This window comes from Dreissena polymorpha, chromosome 7, assembly GCF_020536995.1.
Source record: "Dreissena polymorpha isolate Duluth1 chromosome 7, UMN_Dpol_1.0, whole genome shotgun sequence".
Classification (NCBI taxonomy): Eukaryota; Metazoa; Mollusca; class Bivalvia; order Myida; family Dreissenidae; genus Dreissena; species Dreissena polymorpha.
In genome coordinates, this window is record NC_068361.1 from 18,446,451 (window position 1) to 18,460,383 (window position 13,933).

At 37.9% G+C, this 13,933-nt stretch overlaps 1 pseudogene; it reads left to right on the forward strand.

Moving 5' to 3' along the window:
• LOC127837791 (G-protein-signaling modulator 2-like) overlaps positions 1-13,933 on the forward strand; it is a 149,909-nt pseudogene that overhangs the window by 126,141 nt on the left and 9,835 nt on the right.

Consider the following 13,933-nt stretch of genomic DNA (forward strand, 5'->3'; position numbering starts at 1 on the left):
TGAAGAAGTTCTCATCTGATCTTGACCAAATTTGGTCAGTAGTTGTATCAGGACAATATCTAGGTCAAGTTCGAATATGGGTCATGCCGTGTCAAAAACTAGGTCACGGGGTCACTTAGTGCATTTCAAGGATTGAGCATGGTGTCCGCCCTCTAGTTTCTAAAATAACTGCCGTGCGGCTTCAAAGCGCAGTAGGGGGCATTGTGTTTCACAAACACAGCTCTTTTTGTGTAATTATTATGGTATGGATTTCTATGGAGAAGACCAGCTTAAGAAATGTCAAACATAAAATCTGTGAAATGAAACTTTATTTGTGAATGAGACGTATTACGACGACACATTTTGGATGTGGATTGTTGGCAGGCAAGCTAGCTTACAGTTGTTCACTGAATGAAATATGACTACAAGTAAAACTTGTTGTCCTGTTTTTTAGGGCCAATCTAGCGATAGTCCAGGAGCTGGGTGACAGGGCAGCTCAAGGTCGCGCCTGTGGTAACCTTGGCAACACTCACTTTCTCCTGGGAAACTTCAGTCAGGCAATCATCTACCATCAGGAGGTAGGGATAGAGTAGAGGTGCTAGGGGCAGCTATCTGGTTGTCATTATTGGGGCCAAGCTCTGGAAAAAACGAGCTTAACGCATCTTTGTTAAGTGTCTTTCCCGGATTAGCCTGCGCAGTACGCACAGGTTAATCAGAGACAATTTTTACTCATGCATTTAGCCCAGTTTTCCCAGTTCCAGGTTTATTTGGAAAAAAATATTTGCAAAGTAAAGCTTTCGAACGTTTACCAGGTGCTTAAGTGCTTATTAGCATACATGACATTATTGAAATGTGCCCTATCTTCATATTCTGTTTTGTTTTTACGGGCATGAGTGTTGCGAGACAAATGACAGCATAACCATAAGTCAGTGGGATTTCTTTTATCTATTTAATCCTGTTCCAGTACAGAAAGTAATGTATTCTTTATAAGAGTACTTCCATATATTCATGCATATGGGCAGTACTCTATAAAAAAAGGGTTTAATGCATGTGCGTAACATGCGTCTGGTCAGGAGCTGCCCTGTGTGCTATAAAGTCACACAAAGTTTTCCAAGTCTGGTCTGGAGCTGCCCTGTGTGCTATAAAGTCACTTAAAGTTTTCCAAGTCTGGTCAGGAGCTGCCCTGTGTGCTATAAAGTCACACAAAGTTTTCCCAGTCTGGTCAGGAGCTACCCTGTCCACTATTAAATCACTTAAAGTTTTCCAAGTCTGGTCAGGAGCTACCCTGTCCACTATAAAGTCACACAAAGTTTTCCCAGTCTGGTCAGGAGCTGCCCTGTGTGCTTTAAAGTCACTCAAAGTTTTCCAAGTCTGGCCAGGAGCTACCATGTCCACTATAAAGTAACTTAAAGTTTTCCCAGTCTGGTCAGGAGCTACCCTGTGTGATAAAAAGTCACTAAGTTTTCCAAGTCTGGTCAGGAGCTGCCCTGTGTGCTATAAAGTCACTTTAAGTTTTCCCAGTCTGGTCAGGAGCTGCCCTGTGTGCTATAAAGTCACTTAAAGTTTTCCCAGTCTGGTCAGGAGCTGCCCTGTGTGCTATAAAGTCACTTAAAGTTTTCCAAGTCTGGTCAGGAGCTACCCTGTGTGCTATAAAGTCACTTAAAGTTTTCCCAGTCTGGTCAGGAGCTATCCTTTGTGCTATTAAGTCACAGAAGGGTTGTTGTCTCAATAGAGTACAGTGTAGTCCCTGACCAGACTGTACAAATGCACAGGCGTGTCTTGAGCTTTGCTGGCAGCATACGACATAAGACCGGTTTTCGCAATACCCTGCCCATATATAACATCTTCCATGTGTTGTATTGTAGAGGTTAGCAATAGCCCGTGAGTTTGGTGACAAGGCTGCCGAGAGACGGGCCTACAGTAACCTAGGCAACGCCCACATATTCCTGGGAGAGTTTGAAGTAGCTGCTGAACACTATAGGTGGGTATAAGACTGAACTAAGTTGTTTTTATGCCCCCGGTAGGGTGGCAAATAGCAGTTAAACTGTCTGTGTGTCCGTCCGAAAACTTTAATATTGGCCATAACTTTTTCAATATTGAAGGTTATTTTATTTCATGTGGCAGGTACAGATCATTTAACAAGGGAAGTTATATTTTTTTAAAGGGATATAATAAAAAAAAAAAAATTAATTCAAAGCGGCGCAGTAGGGGACATTGTGTTTCTGACAAACACATCTCTTTTTTTGTTTTTGTTATTATTTTTTTGTGATTTCATAAAACTGTGTGAACTTTTTCTGCAGTCAAACCGTTACCTTGTTTGGGTGTGTATTTCGAAGTTTATGAGGTCCTTTCCGAGCCAGAGGCTACATTATGTGCCGACCCACTTACCTTCTATGCTCACTTTTTTAGCTCATCTATTTTTTGAAAAAAAATTATGAGCTATTGTCATCACCTTGGCGTCGGCGTCCGGTTAAGTTTTGCGTTTAGGTCCACTTTTCTCAGAAAGTATCAATGCTATTGCATTCAAACTTGGTTCACTTACTTACTATCATGAGGGGACTGGGCGGGCAAAGTTAGATAACTCTGGCGTGCATTTTCATTTTTGACTGAATTATGTGCCCTTTTTATACTTAGAAAATTGGAAATTTTGGTTAATTTTTGCGTTTAGGTCCACTTTTTTCAGAAAGTATCAATGCTATTGCATTCAAACTTGGTACACTTACTTACTATCATGAGGGGACTGGGCAGGCAAAGTTAGATAACACTGGCGTGCATATTGACAGAATTATGTGCCCTTTTTATACTTAGAAAATTGAAAATTTTGGTTAAGTTTTGTGTTTAGGTCCATTTTACTCCTTAAGTATCAAAGCTTTTGCTTTCATACTTGAAACACTTACTAACTATCATAAGGGGACTGTGCAGGCAAAGTAATGTAACTCTGACTGGCATTTTGACAGAATTATGTGCCCTTTTTATACTTGGAAAATTGAAAATTTGGTTATGTTTTGTGTTTAGGTCCACTTTATTTCTACAGTATCAAAGCTATTACTTTCATACTTGCAACACTTATTAACTATCGTAAGGGGACTGTGCAGGCAAAGTTATGTAACTCTGACTGGCATTTGGACTGAATTATGGGCCCTTTATACTTAGAAAATTGAAAGTTTGGTTAAGTTTTGTGTTTTGGTCCACTTTACCCCTAAAGTATCATAGATATTGCTTTCATACTTGGAACACTCGCAAACTATCATAAGGGTACAGTAAAAGGACAAGTTGCATAACTCTGGATGTCATTTTTATGGAATTATGGCCTTTTTTTACTTAGTAACTTTGAATATATGGTTAAATTTTGTGTTTCGATCCCCTTTACTTCTTAAGTATCAAGGCTATTTCTTTTAAACTTCAAATACTTGCATGCTATCATGAGGTTACTGTACCTGGCAAGTTGAATTTTACCTTGACCTTTGAATGACCTTGACTCTCAAGGTTAAATTATTAAATTTTGCTAAAATTGCCATAACTTCTTTATTTATGATTAGATTTGATTGATACTTTAACAAAACTACTCTTACCTCACATACCACAATATACTCCACCCAAACCATCGCCCGTGCCCCCCCTTCCCTCCCCCCCCCAAATCCCCCCCAATTTTTTTTTTTTTTTTTTTTTTTTTTTTTTAAGATCATCTCACAAATGACCACCACACCCTCACACTATACCCCCCCCACCCCACCCCCTCCCCAATTTTTTTTTTAAACGGTTTAAAAAACAAAACTATTTATTCGGATTATTTTATGTTTAAAATACCGTCCAACAATCGCTCCCAAGAATCCCCCCCACCCCCCCTCCCCCCCCCACCCGAATCCCCCCCCCCTAATTTTTTTTTTTTTTTTTTCAAAATCATCTCACAAATTACCACCACACCCTCACACTATACCCCCCCCCCCCACCTCACCCCCCCCCCCTATTTTTTTTTTGAAACGGTTTAAACAACACAAATATTTATTTTTATTATTTTATGTTTGTATGTTTGAAATACCGTCCAACCATCGCACCCAAGAATCCCCACCCCCACCCCCCCTCCCAACCCCTGAATTTTTTTTTTCGTTTTTTCGCATTTTTGGAAGATAATGTAATAAATGTCCACACCCCCACACAATGAACCCCTCTTCACTCCACCCCTCCCTCCTTTGTGATTGAAAATGAGAGTCCCTTCACCTTTAAAAAGAAAATAGATGAGCGGTCTGCACCCGCAAGGCGGTGCTCTTGTTTATCTTTTATCCTGTTTTTATTATTTCATGTGCAGGTAAGAAAATATGTTTATTGGTAAAAAAACTCATCAAGCTACAATTTAGTTCTTCTCCTTAAAACGCACAAATCACTAAACACATATGATATTTTGCTGCATATAATTATGTTACAAATTGCCAAACACATGATTATTATATTTTACTACCAAAAATGTTGCAAATCACCAGCCAAGCACTATAACCATATTTTTCCAAGAACTATTCGTGTATTTGTCCACAGAAAAAAAAAATTGCCTATTTTCCTTAGAAAAATGTTACAAGCAAGCACAATAGATTCTATTTTCCACAGAATAACGTTACAAACTTTTATACTCTTCTTAAAACAAAAACGTTGCAAATCAAGCAAGCACTTTTATTTTATATTTCCATAGAAAAGCATTACACATTGCCGAACAAGCACTATTATTATATATAACCATAGACAAATATTACAAAGAACAAGAGCTGTGTTCATTATTCTGGGGAAAATATCACTACAAATCACTTAGCAATCATATATTTTCAAAAGGAAAACTTTACAAATTGCCAAACAGCTGGGTGACAAGGCGCTGGAGGCTCAGGCATGTTACAGCCTCGGGAACACATACACGCTCCTGAAGGACTACGAGCGGGCGAGAGAGTTCCACATGAAGCACCTCAAGATCGCCCAGGAGCTTGAAGACCGGGTCGGGGAAGGTCGGGCGTGTTGGAGCCTCGGGAACGCCCACACGGCCCTCGGGCATAACGAGGAGGCTCTCCAGTATGCCAGCAAGCATCTCGAGATCTCTAAAGAGGTAAGCCAGGAAACTGATCATGCCCTCCTGGTGTGTTCAAATTCACTGTGAATCCAAAGTGAATATAATTATTGAATTTTAAAGATTCAATTTTTTTTCCCCAACATTTTTTTCACACAATGTAAAGTGAATGTTTGCGATGCACACAGAAAGCAAACAATATGTTGCAGAAATAAATGTAATAGACAATAATTTTTGTTGCGCATTGAACAAATTGCTCATTTTAAGAAAACTAACTTGAATCTTCGAAGTTTGTACCTTGAGAATTTGGAAAAATAGGATGCTGAAAAGTTAGGAAGGATGTTTGCTTTTCTGAACAGGATCTGTTTTGAAATTATGAGATCACTTTAGAGGAACAATTTTAACCAACTCTTCTGGACTGTCTTCCGATTGAAGAGTCAGTTCCTTTTTATTGATATGATTCCAGTTATATAGTGTGCTTTAGACAAAGATCCGAGTTTGGTGAGCTCTGAACGGCAGAGTTATGGCCCCTGAGTTGTAAAATTGTCCTTTTCTACAAAATGTAAATATCCATGTCCAACATTAAGTCAATCTAAATAATTTAATGTTAATTGCTCGATTGCTTTAAAAAAGTATGGGGTCTAGACTGTTATTAGCTCATCGATTTTTTGAAAAAAAATTATGAGCTATTGTCATCACCTTGGCGTCGGCGTCCGGATAAGTTTTGCGTTTAGGTCCACTTTTCTCAGAAAGTATCAATGCTATTGCATTCAAACTTGGTATACTTACTTACTATCATGAGGGGACTGAGCAGGCAAAGTTAGATAACTCTGGCTTGCATTTTAACAGAATTATGTGCCCTTTTTATACTTAGAAAATTGAAAATTTTGGTTAAGTTTTGTGTTTAGGTCCATTTTATTCCTTAAGTATCAAAGCTTTTGCTTTCATACTTGCAACACTTACTAACTATCATAAGGGGACTGTGCAGGCATAGTAATTTAACTCTGACTGGCATTTTGGCAGAATTATGTGCCCTTTTTATACTTAGAAAATTGAAAATTTGGTTAAGTTTTGTGTTTAGGTCCACTTTATTTCTACAGTATCAAAGCTATTGCTTTCATACTTGCAACACTTATTAACTATCGTAAGGGGACTGTGCAGGCAAAGTTATGTAACTCTGACTGGCATTTGGACTGAATTATGGGCCCTTTATACTTAGAAAATTGAAAGTTTGGTTAAGTTTTGTGTTTTGGTCCACTTTACCCCTAAAGTATCATAGATATTGCTTTCATACTTGGAACACTCGCAAACTATCATAAGGGTACAGTAAAAGGACAAGTTGCACAACTCTGGTTGTCATTTTTATGGAATTATGGCCCTTTTTTTACTTAGTAACTTTGAATATATGGTTAAATTTTGTGTTTCGATCCCCTTTACTTCTAAAGTATCAAGGCTATTGCTTTCAGACTTCAAATACTTTCATGCTATCATGAGGTTACTGTACCTGGCAATTTGAATTTTACCTTGACCTTTGAATGACCTTGACTCTCAAGGTCAAATTATTAAATTTTGCTAAAAATGCCATAACTTCTCTATTTATGATTAGATTTGATTGATACTTTGACAAAACTACTCTTACCTGACATACCACAATAGACTCCACCCAAACCATCCCCCGTGCCCTCCCCCCCCCCCCCCCCCTCGGTTAAAAAACACAAATATTTATTTTTATTATTTTATGTTTTAAATACCGTCCAACCATCGCACCCAAGAACCCCCCCCCTCCCACCCCCCCTCCCGAATCGTTTGCATATTTTTTTTCGCATTATTGGAAGATAATGTAATAAATGTCCACGCTCCCACACTATACACCCCTCTTCACTCGTCCCCTCCCTCCTTTGTGATTGAAAATGAGAGTCCCTTCACCTTTAAAAAGAAAATAGATGAGCGGTCTGCACCCGCAAGGCGGTTCTCTTGTTAAACAATAAGTGGTAGTTTTGTGCTTCTGAAATCAATTGATGTTGGAAGCGTATAGTAATTGGCCTGACCAACCGTTCATGCGTTCGTTCATTAGTCCGTCTGTCTGTACAAGTTTTACCAAAATTAAGTGTTTTGTATAACATCAATTATGCTTCATCCAAAGCTTTGATACGTGCATGACTAATGTGTTTGAACACCAGACCTGTTTACTTCTACGGATTCGCCGTAGTTACTACGGATTATTTTGCTAAACTACGCACTACTGATTTGTACTGAAAAACTACGGATCCATCGATCAAAATGATCAAATTTCAGTTTTTAATTGTACTTTTGCTTATTTTCGGTCTTTGCGGGTAATTTATCAATCATAATCATTTTGGCGCTAGTGTAGTAAGAAACGTTAAAATTCAAGCCTCCCGGAAAACGAGTGCTGATCGAGCTTGTTGAGTCGTCACCGAACGACAACTGATTATGCATTGGTTCGCAAATTAAGCCGAATATATACGATTTTACGTTGCTATCCAGTATACACATCTCATTCTCTCTCTATTGCGGAGAATACCGACGATAGTCGATGTATCGGGATTGAGCACGCCTGTTTTTACACACGTCTAAGATGGCGGCAAGCAGACGAAAAATTGCGATTAACGGCAAAAAAAATAAATACCATTCAAATTAACAACGGATATCATATGGTTATTAGGGAATAATGTAATGCGTGTGTCAATTAAACAAAATACTACGTTTGAGATAAAAAACAACAACTATTTATCAGATCTATTTATCAATCTGCACAATGAATGTGCGTCACGGAAACGAGTGTTGGAAAATTGGTGTTTAGTCTACTTACAAAGTTAAAGCATTTATTATAATAAGATGAGTATCGTTCGAAAATGGAAAGAGACAAACACAACAAGAACACTAAAGGGTGTTTGTCAATATTTGTTTATGTTTTCCCCTTATGATATTTAATTTTAAAAAAATACTGAATTAAATTAATAGCTCCTCTTAAAGAGCTTATAAATGATCAAATGGTGTATTTAAGAATCTATAGATTATTGCAAGATTAATATGCATGTGGATGGATATTACCTAAATATTGTCTTCATTGTAAGAAGACGTTAAAGCATCACTTTATAATATAAAAATGCTGTCAAACATACACTTAAAAAGAATTTGAATTCTGTTACTTATAATCATATTTATAATGCTTAATGTTTCCCAATTTCATGGTTTATCAAGCTATTTTATCCAATTTCATGGTTTATCACGCTAATTTTCCCAATCTAAATTGCATAGGCTGTAACAAATAAAAGCAAAAAAATCACTTAACAGATTAAAAATAATAACAAGTAAATTCATCTTATGCTTTATGTACCGTTAAACTGATATGTGACCCAGTCATGCTGTTTTAATGCTCAAAATGATTGAAAAGGTTAAAACTACTGACAACAGCCCAAAACTACTGAGAGATGCCGTCCATACTACTGAGAAGCAATCGGTAGGGTAAACAGGTCTGGAACACTATCAACACACACATATTAACTGACCTCATTTTGACATTAACATTGACTTACTTTTGAACACTTACTAAAGACTAATTCAGAAAGTTAAATTTCTTGGTGTACCTGACTTGACTGTCTCTTTGCTGCTTCCATATCACTTTCTGCAAGGAATGGATACATGCATGACTATTATCTATGAACACTTTACAAAGCCAAATCACATGATCTCTTTTTTGACCTTTACACCTTATTTGTCTACTAGGCCTTATCAAATGGGCCAATGAATCAATACTGACAAGGCTTCCACCAAGAGCATCAGTGTTTATTGGACGCAGAATATTTTTTCCCTCATTTTGGAAAACTAGTCTTCATGTATGTGCCCAAAGCGTTATCACAGATTAGCCTGTGCAGTGGGCACAGTGCAGTGGACTAACAAGGCTAATCTGATAGGACCTTTTATGCACCTGCGTTAATCACAGTTTTTCCATAATTGAACTCACATATATTGCTTGATGATGTGTTTTCAGATTGGAGATGAGACCGGTCAGGTGACTGCCCAGATGAACCTTGCTGACCTTAAGTAAGTGCTGGGCATCAAAGTGGGGCCAGATGAAGGTCACAGGCCCAGCCCCTTGGACCATCTGGATGTTGGAATGTGTATGTTATAGCTTGTTAACAATTCACATTCTGGGAAAACTGGGCTTAATGCACATGCCTAACACGTCCCAGATACGCCTGTGCGGTCAACAGAGGACTTTCTGCTTTTTCTGAATTTTTTGTTATTAGGAAGTCTCTTTTAAAGAAAATCCAATCTAGTCGGAAAGTGTTATACCTGATTAGCCTGTGAGGACTGCATAGGCTGATCTGGGATGACACTTGATGACCATGCAGTAAGTCCAGTGAAAATGGCTGTATGCAACCAGCATTATACCAGAACAGCCAACTTGCAGGCTGTTAAGGTTTTATGCTGTTTGCTGCTCATCTCAATATCAGGGTTAATAATGGAGCCTTTAAAAATTGGATCTAGCATGAAAAGGTGTTTAATTTAATTCGATTTTCTAATGGACTACAAATGAGTCAAAGTGCATATCTAAGTGCTAAGGGGTTAATTAACACAACTGGAGTATCAAATATATTTTTTATTTAAAAGAATTTTTTTTAATAAGTATTTACAAAATTATATAAAATTGCTTATATTTTAAAATCATTGAAAATTAATGAAAATGAAACATTAAATGAAAAAAATACAATAAAATAAAATTGTTCATTGTATTTTTTATATGAAATAAAAATATTACTATAATTAAATATATATATACATATTACATAAAATTATGAAAAATTAAATTATTATTTTTAAATTCCAGACCGACGTACCGGCGTCTCCCGGCGACACAGCATGGAACAGATGGAGTTGATGAAGCTCACGCCGGACAAGAAAGGAGAGACAATCCCAGTACATGGCGGGGCAAGACCTAAGATACCCAAGGTGCAGAAATCCATGACAGTGGCCACATCAGAGACAATCATAGCCAAGAATCAGGCCCCTATGGTTGAGGTAAGCTGTAGCCACATCAGAGACAATCATAGCCGAGAATCAGGCACCTATGGTTGAGGTAAGCTGTAGCCACATCAGAGACAATCATAGCCAAGAACCAGGCCCCTATGGTTGAGGTAAGCTGTAGCCACATCAGAGACAATCATAGCCAAGAATCAGGCACCTATGGTTGAGGTAAGCTGTAGTCACATCAGAGACAATCATAGCCAAGAACCAGGCACCTATGGTTGAGGTAAGCTGTAGCCACATCAAAGACAATAATAGCCAAGAATCAGGCACCTATGGTTGAGGTAAGATGTAGCCACATCAGAGACAACAGGGTTTTTGTTGGCCCGATTTTATAGCCGAAATTCGGCTATGTTCCCAATCCCATAAAGTATACTTTTTTCCCAAAATGTGGCAAAAAATTCCTAATTTCCAAAAAACAAATAAAAAAAAAACATGTTTTTTTTTTTTTTTTAGAAAGAAGTCTAATGCGTATTTTATCTCAATTTCAATTCAATTACATCTAACAAAGTATTATATGATTTTGTTCTTTTAATTTGAATGATTATAAAGAGTTATATCAAATTTAGTATTTCCCTAATCAGTGGACTTTTCATGTGGAAAAAAAGGCTAATGAATTTATTTTCCCAATTTCATGAAAATGCCGATAAAATTCCAAAGCCGTGGGCTATCTTCCCAAAAAGTGGAAAAAAAACCTGGACAATCATAGCCAAGAATCAGGCCCCCATGGTTGAGGTAAGCTGTAGTCACATCAGAGACAATCATAGCCAAGAACCAGTCCCCTATGGTTAAGGTAAGCTGTAACCACATCAGAGACAATCATAGCCAAGAACCAGTCCCCTATGGTTGAGGTAAGCTGTAGCCACATCAGAGACAGTCATTGCCAAGAACCAGGCCCCTATGGTTAAGGTAAGCTGTAGCCACATCAGAGACTATCATAGCCAAGAATCAGGTACCTATGGTTGAGGTAAGCTGTAGCCACATCAGAGACAATCATAGCCAAGAATCAGGTCCCTATGTTTGAGGTAAGCTGTAGCCACATCAGAGACAATCATAGCCAAGAATCAGGTCCATATGGTTGAGGTAAGCTGTAGTCACATCAGAGACTATCATAGCCAAGAACCAGGCTAATATGGTTGAGGTAAGCTGTAGCCACATCAGAGACAATCATAGCCAAGAATCAGGTCCCTATGGTTGAGGTAAGCTGTAGCCACATCAGAGACAATCAAAGCCAAGAATCAGGTGCCTGTTGTTGAGGTAAGCTGTAGCCACATCAAAGTCAATAATAGCCAAGAATCAGGTCCCTATGGTTGAGGTAAGCTGTAGCCACATCAGAGACAATCAAAGCCAAGAATCAGATCCCTATGGTTGAGGTACTGTGAAACCATAATATATCGTCAGGCATTAATTATCGTATATTTCGTCAGTCGACCGATTGACGAATTCAAGATCCTAACGAACAATTATGTCCCATATTTGAACAAATTAAGACTTAATTACCAAAGGCATGAGGCACTAAAATCCAACCTAATCCACGCATACAGACTCCGTCTGTTACGAAATCAAGATAAGTCCGGTTTTGACACAAAATGGTGTAGATTACACAGTGTACTTAACTGACACGTGACATTGCTCTAAAACGCGAAAGCAGTACAGCTGTATCGACTGCGTCGACTTCGTTTAGGTATAATTGTAATGATAAGCGCTAATTGTTATCAACTTTATTACCCATTGTGTGTATTGTGTTTTTCAGTGTTGTTGCAGAAGATTATACAGCCTCCAAGCACCGGATCAGATCCGGATCAAAGACAATAAACAAAATTAAAAGATGATGATGTATATACTTACCGTATATACATTATCCGCATTGATTACAAATAAATACAGAATATTTTAATTTGTGTTTGGTTGTTTGCGTTTAACTACAATACAGGTGTAAAAATAGCTTGTGCTTCGTTTTATGGGCTATCGATCTTTTTAATCATTGACATCTTTTACAAGTTTTAAGATACATGTTTAAAATAATTGTTACTTGTAGCAATTGAAAACGTAACCGGTAAAGAGAAATTAGCTGTCATGACGATTAGTTCCACCCAAACGTAGGGAAATTGTTTTCAGAAATTCACTTTTATTTTTGCGCGATTTTCAGGAAATCCCCGGAAAGCACGTGTTTCGAATGACTGAGTATAACGCAATAAAACATTGCTTTGTATCCTATTGCATTCAATCTAATTTAAACTCACTCGTCCATTGGTTGTTACAATTAAATCTGAACTTTGCCCTATGAAACCGCTTTCCCATAATGCACTGTTAATTTTACACTTCCGAAAATTATATTTAAAGTGATCAAATATTTACGATGCAAAACTCTTGAAACTTTATTGAAAACTGACCAAATAGTTTGCTAACACTAATTTTAACCAAAAATCTTCGCACCTTCTCTAATTTGCACCGATAAAGGTAAGATTGTTATTAGTTTGGCCATGATAATAAATCAATAAGACCAATTGGCAACTGGCGTCACTGTTTCAAACCCGGGTTTCAAACACTCGTTAACGGTTAGTCGGTCCCACTAATCCGCTAATCATAATAATGATACACTAATGGGGGCAATTACTGATCACCTGATAACAAAAGACTAGTATATTGACATGTGACAAACAGGCCCCACCTCCTGCAAGTGACTCTCAAGTGTCCTCCCTCTTTCCCCACTACGATTTTTCGCAACCGCGATATATTTCCGACAAACAAATCGTATACAGTAGACTCTGCCAATACCGGACTCTCTGAATACCGGAACTCTCCCGATTCCGGACGGTCGGGCCAGTCCCGTATTTTCTCCTTCTATTTCTTTGTTAAAAAATGTTGAATAAACCGAACTCTCTGAAAACCGGAAACCGGACGGGTATCTCCGTAATTTTGGTCATTTTCAACTTAAAATACATTGAGTATACCGGACGGTCTAAATTCTTAAGACGCCCAAGGCGTGAAAATAACAATACCTAGTCAGCACAGCGAGTGCGGTGTCACACATTTTGCTCGCGCAGTTATCGATAATCGGATTAAACATACCATAAAGGTGTCAAGTCGTTACCGCGCTATGGGAGTCCGATTTAGTAATGTTAAACAAACTTTGAATGTCTATAATAGACGTGTGGTAACACCAAAAAGTGTTAGAGGATAAGATAAAGCTCATCACTTTTTCGTGAAATCGTTAACTTCAAGAACTAGTAGGTTTTGAGATTATGAATATCTAAAAAAATAATTATGACGCTGTTTTTTGCTTGTGTGTATGTTTTATGAAATGTGGTACATGTATGCATTGAATAATAAATCGTGTATCTACAACAATCTTATTTGTGTCGTCACTCGCCTATATGACAAATGCCACGTATGTACATGTATAAAGCACCACGCCAACTTTGGGATTTTTTTTTGCTTTTAATCGACTAAAAACACATTTTTTAAGAATACAATTAACGTCATCAGTACCTGCGTACAGTTATCACATGGTACATGTAAATGTATATGGTTTGTTTTATTTTTATGTGATTCTGTACACAATGCATACCATGTATATTTCGGCAATATGAAAACTCTTGGTAAATCGGAACTCTCTAAAAACCGGACGATCAGGCCGGTCCCGAGACCGTCCGGTTTACAGAGAGTCTACTGTATTGACCGAAGCATTTTTTTTTTCAAAGTCAAGAATTGGCCAATTTAAGTGCTGACGAAAACGTCATTTTTATAAAAATGACGAAATTTCGTGCTGGCGAAAATAAATGATTTCACAGTAAGCTGTAGCCACATCAGAGACAATCGAAGCCAAGAATCAGGTCCCTATGGTTGAGGTTTGCTTTA